This window comes from Astyanax mexicanus, chromosome 15 (genome assembly GCF_023375975.1).
Source record: "Astyanax mexicanus isolate ESR-SI-001 chromosome 15, AstMex3_surface, whole genome shotgun sequence".
NCBI classification, from domain to species: domain Eukaryota; kingdom Metazoa; phylum Chordata; class Actinopteri; order Characiformes; family Acestrorhamphidae; genus Astyanax; species Astyanax mexicanus.
In genome coordinates, this window is record NC_064422.1 from 14001311 (window position 1) to 14013647 (window position 12337).

General features: G+C 38.9%; 1 protein-coding gene across 7 annotated transcripts in view; it reads left to right on the forward strand.

The window, feature by feature from the left end:
- The window catches only part of LOC111190116 (scavenger receptor cysteine-rich type 1 protein M130), a 76387-nt gene extending 72745 nt beyond the window's left edge, over positions 1–3642 (forward strand). For 4 of the 7 annotated variants that reach the window (XR_007424302.1, XR_007424298.1, XR_007424303.1 and 1 more), the window contains 6 exons: positions 73–253; positions 389–573; positions 1524–1621; positions 2577–2672; positions 2773–2843; positions 3080–3642. The gene's annotated coding sequence lies outside the window, so the exon portion shown is untranslated. The remainder of the gene's footprint in view (positions 1–72; positions 254–388; positions 574–1523; positions 1622–2576; positions 2673–2772; positions 2844–3079) is intronic. The other 3 variants (XR_007424301.1, XR_007424300.1, XR_007424299.1) reach the window with 3 other exon arrangements.
- Positions 3643–12337: the final 8695 nt, after the last annotated feature.

Consider the following 12337-nt stretch of genomic DNA (forward strand, 5'->3'; position numbering starts at 1 on the left):
TTAAGAAAAGAAAATACATTCTTTTATAATTTTTTTTATATTTTTTTCCCATTTTCTCCCCAATTTACACAGCCAACCCACTCGTTAGGACTCCCCCTATCACTAGTAATGCCCCAACACACCAGGAGGATGAAGACTAGCACACTCTTTCTCCGATACATGTGAAGTCAGCCACCGCTTCTTTTCGAGCTGCTGCTGATGCAGCATTGCCAAGCAGCCAGCACATTTGGAGGAAAGCGCAGCGGCAGGTGAAGTGCGTAATATGGACAGTGTGCACTTTGCACTTGTGCGACTTTTTTTTAAAAACAGTTTGATTTGTTTCTGCTATATTTTGATTCATAGCTTTATATAAAATGAAAATAACTTATAACTATATTATTTTCTTTAGCCCGAGGAACCTGAGGAAAGTGGTGGGAAATCTCGAGCCAGGTCAGACCTTGGGTTGGGTTTGGGCAGAGAACCTAAGCTCTTATTCACATATTGAACTTTGTGTTATTGTGTTCTCAGTGACATGTTGAACTACACTGCCAGTTTGAGGGAATGTCATTGCCATCCACTGCAAAGGAGGCAAAGGTGATGCTGAAGTTTTCACTGATTTAAAGACATCATCAATGTTTTCTATATGTATTTGATTTGATTTTTAGGTTAACCCATCACCATAGTTGTTCAGCTGAATGTCTAAAGCCATATCCAAACTGGATTCACTTATTCATTTTAGCTGAGGAGGTTTTTTTTTTTCACGGGTACGATGGTGTGTACATGGTTGATTGACAGCGTTTAGTTTGAGAGTGCGCAGGTACTGTATTTCTCCTGAGGTGAGGTGAATGTGTATGTATATATTCAGTGTGTCAGAACTGCTCCTTTAGTTTCTGCTGTGCTCAGTTGAAGACTGAGACCAAGTAGTTAAACATACAGCTCTGGGGAAAAAATGGTTTTCATGCATCTTGGCATGTTCTCCTCCACCAGTCTTACACACTGCTTTTGGATAAGTTTATGCCATTCCTGGTGCAAAAATTCAAGCAGTTCAGTTTGGTTTGATGGCTTGAGATTATCCATCTTCCTCTTGATTATATTCCAGAGGTTTTCAATGAGATTTTTAAGTGGTTTCTTTTTTTCCCAGAGCTGTATGTCTGCACTCTCCTACAAAAGTATTGAAACACTGAGGCCAATTGATTATTTTTTTCTTCTGCTCTAGTGAAAACATTTTGGTGTAACAAAAATATAATTTAAAGATGAATATTGAAGACAAATTGGTAAGTTCGGACAAAAGCTGAATTGTTGACCTTTTGTCTCCTATTCATCTTTTAATGTCAAACCCAATTTGTTTTCAGTCTAAAGCAGAAATAAAGAAATGAGACTGACTTATCAAGTACTTTTGGGGGGCAGTGTATGTTTAGGGGCTGTTTCCTGTGTAGTTCCAATTAAAATCTGCAGTCAGTCTGCTCCTTTCAGAGTGACTGCACTGTTATGTGTATTGGTTATGTAATTTAATGCTCCTGGGCATTGCTGTGTTTGTTGTGCAGGTGTGGGAAAGGGCAATGGCAGTGATCTGAAGGTGCGGATCATAGTGAAAAGAGAGCAGGTGTTCCAGTGTGTCTGTGCCACGCAGACGAACTGTAGGGTAGGCTAACTTTTAAAGGTTTTCTACAGTATAAAACTGTATTTACTTCCTCATAGTCAAATGACAAGAGTAGTTTCAGTACAAAAAAGTGAAAAACTGTGAACCTTAAACACAGTGGTTTCCTAATTAAAACAAGAGCTATATGGCATATCCAGAACAGACATGTGAAGTGGGCTAATCCCACAACCCCTAAATGATTTAGTAGTTTAGGGTGATTTCACACCTACTTTTTTTATTTGTCAAAATAAACTGTTCATATTTACGTGTAGTGCTGTTTGTTTGGACATGGATGAGTACAGTAATCACAACTGCAATGAGACTGCTGAGAACTGTTGGTCTGAACTCTGAATTGGTTGGTTTGTGATGAGAACATGATCTGACCTTGATCCAACCCATCTGTCAAGCATACTCAGTTTTAAGATGTGGAGTCAGTCAAATGAACACATGCCACCTCTGCTGTTGTTCCATGTTAAACTGCACAGAAAACTTTCTTGCTCCCAGCCAAGACAGCTCTGACCAACAACCAAAGAGATTACAAAGATTGTTGTGACTCATTTTGGTGAGCTTGAATTTTATCCTCTGTTAAAACAACAAACCATGAGGGAAATGCTCCAAGAGAATCAATTAATTACCTGACTTGGACCAGAGCAAACAAACTATAGTGTGAAAAAACAGCCTTACATACACTATTAAAATATTTTGTACATACATACACTAGTGAAAGCGTTTGTGAATCGGTATCATATTAACCCCAAATCATATTTTAAATATGTACTAAAGAACAACTTTTAAATATTCAATAAGCTCATAATATTGAACCTTTAAAGACAGTAGCAGCCCACTAAAACATAAATCACATTGTAATTGTTGGGAAAGGTCTTTCAGATGTTTGTCTTATGTTCCTTTGTGTTTATTTTACTGTTCGCTCATATACTGTGTTCTCATATTTTACCAGCTGTTCCCAGATACTGAAAACAATGCCGTGGTGATCAGCTTTCAGGAAGGGCCAGTGGTTTGTGGTGATGTTAAGGTCATGTTTGAATCCAGGGCTGTAAGTTCCCAATCTATTGTAACGTAAGAATGATTTTATGGACATCGTTTTTTCCAGTTGTTTGGCAAAATGTTTTTTCTCTATTGTTCTCTATGCCCAGGGTCTTCCAAAGGGGTATGAGGACTATCCTTTCTATTTCTGGTTCAACACTTCATTTGTAGAGAACAACAGGTGAGGTTTTTGCTGTCCATTGTCCTCAGAAGCAGACACTGGCTTTGTTTACCTACCAGACCACTCTGGTTTTAGATTTTATATATAAAAATGCCAGGCCACTTAATTCATTAATTAGAATATTTTGATATTTTGTCCCCTCTCAGTTTAGTAAACATTACTGCTTTCAATGTAAAAGGAAAAATCATATGGACTGCTGCTTGAATGCAATCTATAATGCTTTGGTCCCAAAACAGGCTCTATCTGTCAAGGGAGGAACTGGACAACCCACGTAAGTCCAAAACCTGGGACATCTACAAGGAGGACTTTGGTGTGACCGTGTCTTTCAGTGACCCTGCACTTATGTAGCAGACGACACTTGCTTGTGTATCTCAACTAAAACCCTTAAGCCCTGCACAAGGTCTAAATCTTTGCTCTAATGTAGGTTTTCACACACTTATAAAAGGTGAGTGATGTTTAGGGATTGGATTCGGGCATATTGTGCCCCTAAAGCTATAGCTATATAACCTCAACTTTATGTCCATCCCCCATCTTCACTGTAAGAGCTTTTTACTGAGCCGTGCATACATCACAATATTATGCATTTGTTTGTCAAATGTTTTTTTGTCTTTAAATGAAGACAAATGTTTGTGTCAGTTTAGCATATTATGCTTCCAAAATGTAAATCTTACTCTTTAAGCTTGAGTGTACATCAAATAAAGCAATCGAGGCTGCCACTGTGAAATGGTCAATGGTTATGTGTGCAGAAACATTTTTTTGTAGTACACATGTATTGAAATAAATACTAATGTCTCTGTAACACTTGTCTGTCTCTTTTTTGAATTAACAACTGATCTGGGTTGCTGAATTTCTGCAATTGTTTTTAAGGATAGATCTGAGTGACTTGTTTTTTTAGAAGTAAAAAGTCTGGTCTTACAGGTGGGCTTGCAACTCTAAACTCTTTAGAATCAGCAGTTTTAGAGGTGACCTTTTTCAGAAGCGCTGTCAGTGCCATTCTCATATAAAAGGCTTAAAATCAAATCTCAAATGTGCAGCTTTTATAATAGTAAATAAAATAATGTAATAATTAACTTAAGAGGTCTGTTTTGGTTATTTTTTTTAATGTTTATTTTGTACCAAAAAAATGGAATAATAATATATATACCTTTTATGATACACTCACATTTCAGTGCTTGGTTTGACTCTGTTTTTTTATTTTCCTAATGTTTTTTTAAGCCTTCACATCAGTGTATCAGCACTGGCATTCAGAGCCCCTTATTCACCATCGTACTCCATTGGACATTTCAGGGACAACAGCCTTTTTTGCCTAATTATAAACACTCTTCTTGTAAAAGTTATCCAGACATAGGTAAAAAAAAAAAAAAAAACAACAACAGTTGAACTATAAAGTATTGAAAGACTAGGATACTAAAAGCCAGTAATGTTAGCCCTGCTTTATTTGTCTCACTATCTTTATATATCAGTTGCTTTAAACATTATAATGTTAAGCATAATTTTATTTATAAATTTAAATAGAACAAAACATAAATGTTGTTTTAATAAACGTTAGCAATACATAATCTCAAAATAACACATCAAAAATACAGCAGACTAATAGTTTAAACCATTAAACCCAGCCTTTCATTGAGCTGAGAGAAAATTAAGTGTGCTGTTCAATTTCCAACGTTAAGAAATGGGTTAGACAAGCTATACTAATGCACCATCCATCATCTATCAGCAGTTCAGCTGTGACTTTTGGAAGAAACCAAAGTCAATGGAAAGGGGCGGGGGGCGGAGGAAGGATGTCTGAGATTTAATATAACAATATTATTTTAATATAACTGTTCATAGTTAATTATTATACTTACTCTGAATTACATAAGAGTGCTAGTAATATATATATATATATATATATATATATATATATAAACATTTCAGGCACCGTAGCCCCCACACCTAGTTTTGAATGGTCGTGTCTCCCCTGATTCAGTCAGTAAGAACAAGACGGTCGCCCTTTTCTTCGGGATCTTCAGGGAGTTTGCAGGAGGTGTAATTTATGGGGAACAATCATTAATGTTGGGTTAAATAATCTAGTGTTTTTTCATTCTGGTGCTGAAGGTCCGCTGCGCTGCTCTTTACTCTGTTTTCATTAAAAGCCCCTCAGTCTTAAAACAGCGGCAGTAAAACAGGCGGAGCGGTGGGCCTCCAGCAGCAGTAGTGATTAACCCTGCCGGTGTAGAGTGGAGCAGCGCGAAGGGAGCTCTTTCAGTCCCGGTGAGTAATTTAGCTAGCTGGCTCTCGGCGAAGCGCGGTCTTATTATAATACTTAACTACAGCGTGGTGAAACTATTTAAACTGAAGCGTGTTAATGGCGAATAACGCTGTAAGATAGCTAAGGCTAGCGAGCTACGGTGGAGCTGGCTAAGCTAATTAGCTTAGCCAGCTCCACCGTAGCTCGCTAGCCTTAGCTTCAGTTAGCCCGATTACCTGCAGCAGCTGCCCGTTCAGAAAAAAAAACCCACAACCAGCGCTGTTTAAGAGCTGCTTTACGAGCTTCTCTCCCAGCATAGGGTGTGTTTTTCTCAATCAGCAGCTGCTTTTAAACCACGCTGTAGTTTAGTAATAAGATCGCGCTTCACCGAGAGTTGAAACAGCCAGTTAAATTACCTAACAGGGCTGAAAGAGCTACTCTCGGTTCTCCGGTCTAATTCGGTCTAAATAAACCCAAACACCTTTGGTTTATTTAGATTTAAGTTAGCAGTTTGTTCTCTCTAGACAAAAAACGAAAATAAGAATAAAAAATAAAAAAAAAAGAAAAATAAAAAACAATAAAATAAGGGGGGGCGCAGTCTGCGCATGCGCCAGATTTTGTGGCCGCGCGTGCGCAGTAGACCGATTTTTTTGCGGTCTTCTGCGCATGCGCGGCCGCAAAATCTGGCGCATGCGCAGAAGACCGCAAAAAAAAATCGGCCCACTGCGCATGCGCCAGATTTTGCGGCAAAATCCGGCGCATGCGCAGTGGGCCGATTTTTTGCGGTCTTCTGCGCATGCGCCAGATTTTGCGGCCGCGCATGCGCAGAAGACCGCAAAAAATCGGCCCACTGCGCATGCGCGGCCGCAAAATCTGGCGCATGCGCAGTGGGCCGATTTTTTGCGGTCTTCTGCGCATGCGCCAGATTTTGCGGCCGCGCATGCGCAGTGGGCCGATTTTTTTGCGGTCTTCTGCGCATGCGCCAGATTTTGCGGCCGCGCATGCGCAGTGGGCCGATTTTTTTGCGGTCTTCTGCGCATGCGCGGCCGCAAAATCTGGCGCATGCGCAGTGGGCCGATTTTTTGCGGTCTTCTGCGCATGCGCCAGATTTTGCGGCCGCGCATGCGCAGTGGGCCGATTTTTTTGCGGTCTTCTGCGCATGCGCGGCCGCAAAATCCGGCGCATGCGCAGTGGACCGATTTTTTTTGCGGTCTTCTGCGCATGCGCGGCAGCAAAATCTGGCGCATGCGCAGTGGGCCGATTTTTTTTTGCGGTCTTCTGCGCATGCGCCAGATTTTGCGGCCGCGCATGCGCAGAAGACCGCAAAAAAATCGGTCTACTGCGCACGCGCGGCCACAAAATCTGGCGCATGCGCAGACTACGCCCCCCCTTATTTTATTGTTTTTTATTTTTCATTTTTTTTATTTTTTTATTCTTATTTTCGTTTTTTGTCTAGAGTGATTAAACTGCTAACTTAAATCTAAATAAACCAAAGGTGTTTGGGTTCATTTAGACCGAATTAGACCGGAGAACCGAGAGTAGCTCTTTCAGCCCTGTTAGGTAATTTAACTGGCTGTTTCAACTCTCGGTGAAGCGCGATCTTATTACTAAACTACAGCGTGGTTTAAAAGCAGCTGCTGATTGAGAAAAACACACCCTATGCTGGGAGAGAAGCTCGTAAAGCAGCTCTTAAACAGCGCTGGTTGTGGGTTTTTTTTTCTGAACGGGCAGCTGCTGCAGGTAATCGGGCTAACTGAAGCTAAGGCTAGCGAGCTACGGTGGAGCTGGCTAAGCTAATTAGCTTAGCCAGCTCCACCGTAGCTCGCTAGCCTTAGCTATCTTACAGCGTTATTCGCCATTAACACGCTTCAGTTTAAATAGTTTCACCACGCTGTAGTTAAGTATTATAATAAGACCGCGCTTCGCCGAGAGCCAGCTAGCTAAATTACTCACCGGGACTGAAAGAGCTCCCTTCGCGCTGCTCCACTCTACACCGGCAGGGTTAATCACTACTGCTGCTGGAGGCCCACCGCTCCGCCTGTTTTACTGCCGCTGTTTTAAGACTGAGGGGCTTTTAATGAAAACAGAGTAAAGAGCAGCGCAGCGGACCTTCAGCACCAGAGTGAAAAAACACTAGATTATTTAACCCAACATTAATGATTGTTCCCCATAAATTACACCTCCTGCAAACTCCCTGAAGATCCCGAAGAAAAGGGCGACCGTCTTGTTGTTACTGACTGATTCAGGGGAGACACGACCATTCAAAACTAGGTGTGGGGGCTACGGTGCCCGAAATGTTTATATATATATATATATATATATTTTTTTATATATATATATATATATATATATATTTTACTAGCACTCGTATGTAATTCAGAGTAAGTATAATAATTAACTATGAACAGTTATATTAAAATAATATTGTTATATTAAATCTCAGACATCCTTCCTCCGCCCCCCGCCCCTTTCCATTGACTTTGGTTTCTTCCAAAAGTCACAGCTGAACTGCTGATAGATGATGGATGGTGCATTAGTATAGCTTGTCTAACCCATTTCTTAACGTTGGAAATTGAACAGCACACTTAATTTTCTCTCAGCTCAATGAAAGGCTGGGTTTAATGGTTTAAACTATTAGTCTACTGTATTTTTGATGTGTTATTTTGAGATTATGTATTGCTAACGTTTATTAAAACAACATTTATGTTTTGTTCTATTTAAATTTATAAATAAAATTATGCTTAACATTATAATGTTTAAAGCAACTGATATATAAAGATAGTGAGACAAATAAAGCAGGGCTAACATTACTGGCTTTTAGTATCCTAGTCTTTCAATACTTTATAGTTCAACTGTTTTTTTTTTTTTTTTTTTTACCTATGTCTGGATAACTTTTACAAGAAGAGTGTTTATAATTGGGCAAAAAAGGCTGTTGTCCCTGAAATGTCCAATGGAGTACGATGGTGAATAAGGGGCTCTGAATGCCAGTGCTGATACACTGATGTGAAGGCTTAAAAAACCATTAGGAAAATAAAAAAACAGAGTCAAACCAAGCACTGAAATGTGAGTGTATCATAAAAGGTATATATATTATTATTCCATTTTTGTGGTACAAAATAAACATTAAGAAAAATAACCAAAACAGACCTCTTAAGTTAAGTATAAACATTTTTGTGAATCCCCAGTTTAATATTTTCCCTCTGATTTTTGATACTGACAGCAGCAGATAGTGTATATCAATTCTAGAATTAAATTTTGTGTTTATACAGTTTGTGTTCTACACAATTACATAGTACATTATTTTATTTACTATTATAAAAGCTGCACATTTGAGATTTGATTTTAAGCCTTTTATATGAGAATGGCACTGACAGCGCTTCTGAAAAAGGTCACCTCTAAAACTGCTGATTCTAAAGAGTTTAGAGTTGCAAGCCCACCTGTAAGACCAGACTTTTTACTTCTAAAAAAACAAGTCACTCAGATCTATCCTTAAAAACAATTGCAGAAATTCAGCAACCCAGATCAGTTGTTAATTCAAAAAAGAGACAGACAAGTGTTACAGAGACATTAGTATTTATTTCAATACATGTGTACTACAAAAAAATGTTTCTGCACACATAACCATTGACCATTTCACAGTGGCAGCCTCGATTGCTTTATTTGATGTACACTCAAGCTTAAAGAGTAAGATTTACATTTTGGAAGCATAATATGCTAAACTGACACAAACATTTGTCTTCATTTAAAGACAAAAAAACATTTGACAAACAAATGCATAATATTGTGATGTATGCACGGCTCAGTAAAAAGCTCTTACAGTGAAGATGGGGGATGGACATAAAGTTGAGGTTATATAGCTATAGCTTTAGGGGCAAAATATGCCCGAATCCAATCCCTAAACATCACTCACCTTTTATAAGTGTGTGAAAACCTACATTAGAGCAAAGATTTAGACCTTGTGCAGGGCTTAAGGGTTTTAGTTGAGATACACAAGCAAGTGTCGTCTGCTACATAAGTGCAGGGTCACTGAAAGACACGGTCACACCAAAGTCCTCCTTGTAGATGTCCCAGGTTTTGGACTTACGTGGGTTGTCCAGTTCCTCCCTTGACAGATAGAGCCTGTTTTGGGACCAAAGCATTATAGATTGCATTCAAGCAGCAGTCCATATGATTTTTCCTTTTACATTGAAAGCAGTAATGTTTACTAAACTGAGAGGGGACAAAATATCAAAATATTCTAATTAATGAATTAAGTGGCCTGGCATTTTTATATATAAAATCTAAAACCAGAGTGGTCTGGTAGGTAAACAAAGCCAGTGTCTGCTTCTGAGGACAATGGACAGCAAAAACCTCACCTGTTGTTCTCTACAAATGAAGTGTTGAACCAGATATAGAAAGGATAGTCCTCATACCCCTTTGGAAGACCCTGGGCATAGAGAACAATAGAGAAAAAACATTTTGCCAAACAACTGGAAAAAACGATGTCCATAAAATCATTCTTACGTTACAATAGATTGGGAACTTACAGCCCTGGATTCAAACATGACCTTAACATCACCACAAACCACTGGCCCTTCCTGAAAGCTGATCACCACGGCATTGTTTTCAGTATCTGGGAACAGCTGGTAAAATATGAGAACACAGTATATGAACGAACAGTAAAATAAACACAAAGGAACATAAGACAAACATCTGAAAGACCTTTCCCAACAATTACAATGTGATTTATGTTTTAGTGGGCTGCTACTGTCTTTAAAGGTTCAATATCATGAGCTTATTGAATATTTAAAAGTTGTTCTTTAGTACATATTTAAAATATGATTTGGGGTTAAGATGATACCGATTCACAAACGCTTTCACTAGTGTATGTATGTACAAAATCTTTTAATAGTGTATGTAAGGCTGTTTTTTCACACTATAGTTTGTTTGCTCTGGTCCAAGTCAGGTAATTAATTGATTCTCTTGGAGCATTTCCCTCATGGTTTGTTGTTTTAACAGAGGATAAAATTCAAGCTCACCAAAATGAGTCACAACAATCTTTGTAATCTCTTTGGTTGTTGGTCAGAGCTGTCTTGGCTGGGAGCAAGAAAGTAAACAGATTTATGTGCAGTTTAACATGGAACAACAGCAGAGGTGGCATGTGTTCATTTGACTGACTCCACATCTTAAAACTGAGTATGCTTGACAGATGGGTTGGATCAAGGTCAGATCATGTTCTCATCACAAACCAACCAATTCAGAGTTCAGACCAACAGTTCTCAGCAGTCTCATTGCAGTTGTGATTACTGTACTCATCCATGTCCAAACAAACAGCACTACACGTAAATATGAACAGTTTATTTTGACAAATAAAAAAAGTAGGTGTGAAATCACCCTAAACTACTAAATCATTTAGGGGTTGTGGGATTAGCCCACTTCACATGTCTGTTCTGGATATGCCATATAGCTCTGGTTTTAATTAGGAAACCACTGTGTTTAAGGTTCACAGTTTTTCACTTTTTTGTACTGAAACTACTCTTGTCATTTGACTATGAGGAAGTAAATACAGATTTATACTGTAGAAAACCTTTAAAAGTTAGCCTACCCTACAGTTCGTCTGCGTGGCACAGACACACTGGAACACCTGCTCTCTTTTCACTATGATCCGCACCTTCAGATCACTGCCATTGCCCTTTCCCACACCTGCACAACAAACACAGCAATGCCCAGGAGCATTAAATTACATAACCAATACACATAACAGTGCAGTCACTCTGAAAGGAGCAGACTGACTGCAGATTTTAATTGGAACTACACAGGAAACAGCCCCTAAACATACACTGCCCCCCAAAAGTACTTGATAAGTCAGTCTCATTTCTTTATTTCTGCTTTAGACTGAAAACAAATTGGGTTTGACATTAAAAGATGAATAGGAGACAAAAGGTCAACAATTCAGCTTTTGTCCGAACTTACCAATTTGTCTTCAATATTCATCTTCAAATTATATTTTTGTTACACCAAAATGTTTTCACTAGAGCAGAAGAAAAAAATAATCAATTGGCCTCAGTGTTTCAATACTTTTGTAGGAGAGTGCATACATACAGCTCTGGGAAAAAAAGAAACCACTTAAAAATCTCATTGAAAACCTCTGGAATATAATCAAGAGGAAGATGGATAATCTCAAGCCATCAAACCAAACTGAACTGCTTGAATTTTTGCACCAGGAATGGCATAAACTTATCCAAAAGCAGTGTGTAAGACTGGTGGAGGAGAACATGCCAAGATGCATGAAAACCATTTTTTTCCCCAGAGCTGTATGTTTAACTACTTGGTCTCAGTCTTCAACTGAGCACAGCAGAAACTAAAGGAGCAGTTCTGACACACTGAATATATACATACACATTCACCTCACCTCAGGAGAAATACAGTACCTGCGCACTCTCAAACTAAACGCTGTCAATCAACCATGTACACACCATCGTACCCGTGAAAAAAAAACCTCCTCAGCTAAAATGAATAAGTGAATCCAGTTTGGATATGGCTTTAGACATTCAGCTGAACAACTATGGTGATGGGTTAACCTAAAAATCAAATCAAATACATATAGAAAACATTGATGATGTCTTTAAATCAGTGAAAACTTCAGCATCACCTTTGCCTCCTTTGCAGTGGATGGCAATGACATTCCCTCAAACTGGCAGTGTAGTTCAACATGTCACTGAGAACACAATAACACAAAGTTCAATATGTGAATAAGAGCTTAGGTTCTCTGCCCAAACCCAACCCAAGGTCTGACCTGGCTCGAGATTTCCCACCACTTTCCTCAGGTTCCTCGGGCTAAAGAAAACAATATAGTTATAAGTTATTTTCATTTTATATAAAGCTATGAATCAAAATATAGCAGAAACAAATCAAACTGTTTTTAAAAAAAAGTCGCACAAGTGCAAAGTGCACACTGTCCATATTACGCACTTCACCTGCCGCTGCGCTTTCCTCCAAATGTGCTGGCTGCTTGGCAATGCTGCATCAGCAGCAGCTCGAAAAGAAGCGGTGGCTGACTTCACATGTATCGGAGAAAGAGTGTGCTCCTGGTGTGTTGGGGCATTACTAGTGATAGGGGGAGTCCTAACGAGTGGGTTGGCTGTGTAAATTTGGGAGAAAATGGGAAAAAAATATAAATAAAATTATAAAAGAATTTATTTTATTTTCTTAAACCATGTTATATTATACTAGATTAGAGGAAAGTCATTCAGACATTGTTGTAGCCTAATGTTTAGGCCTTTGG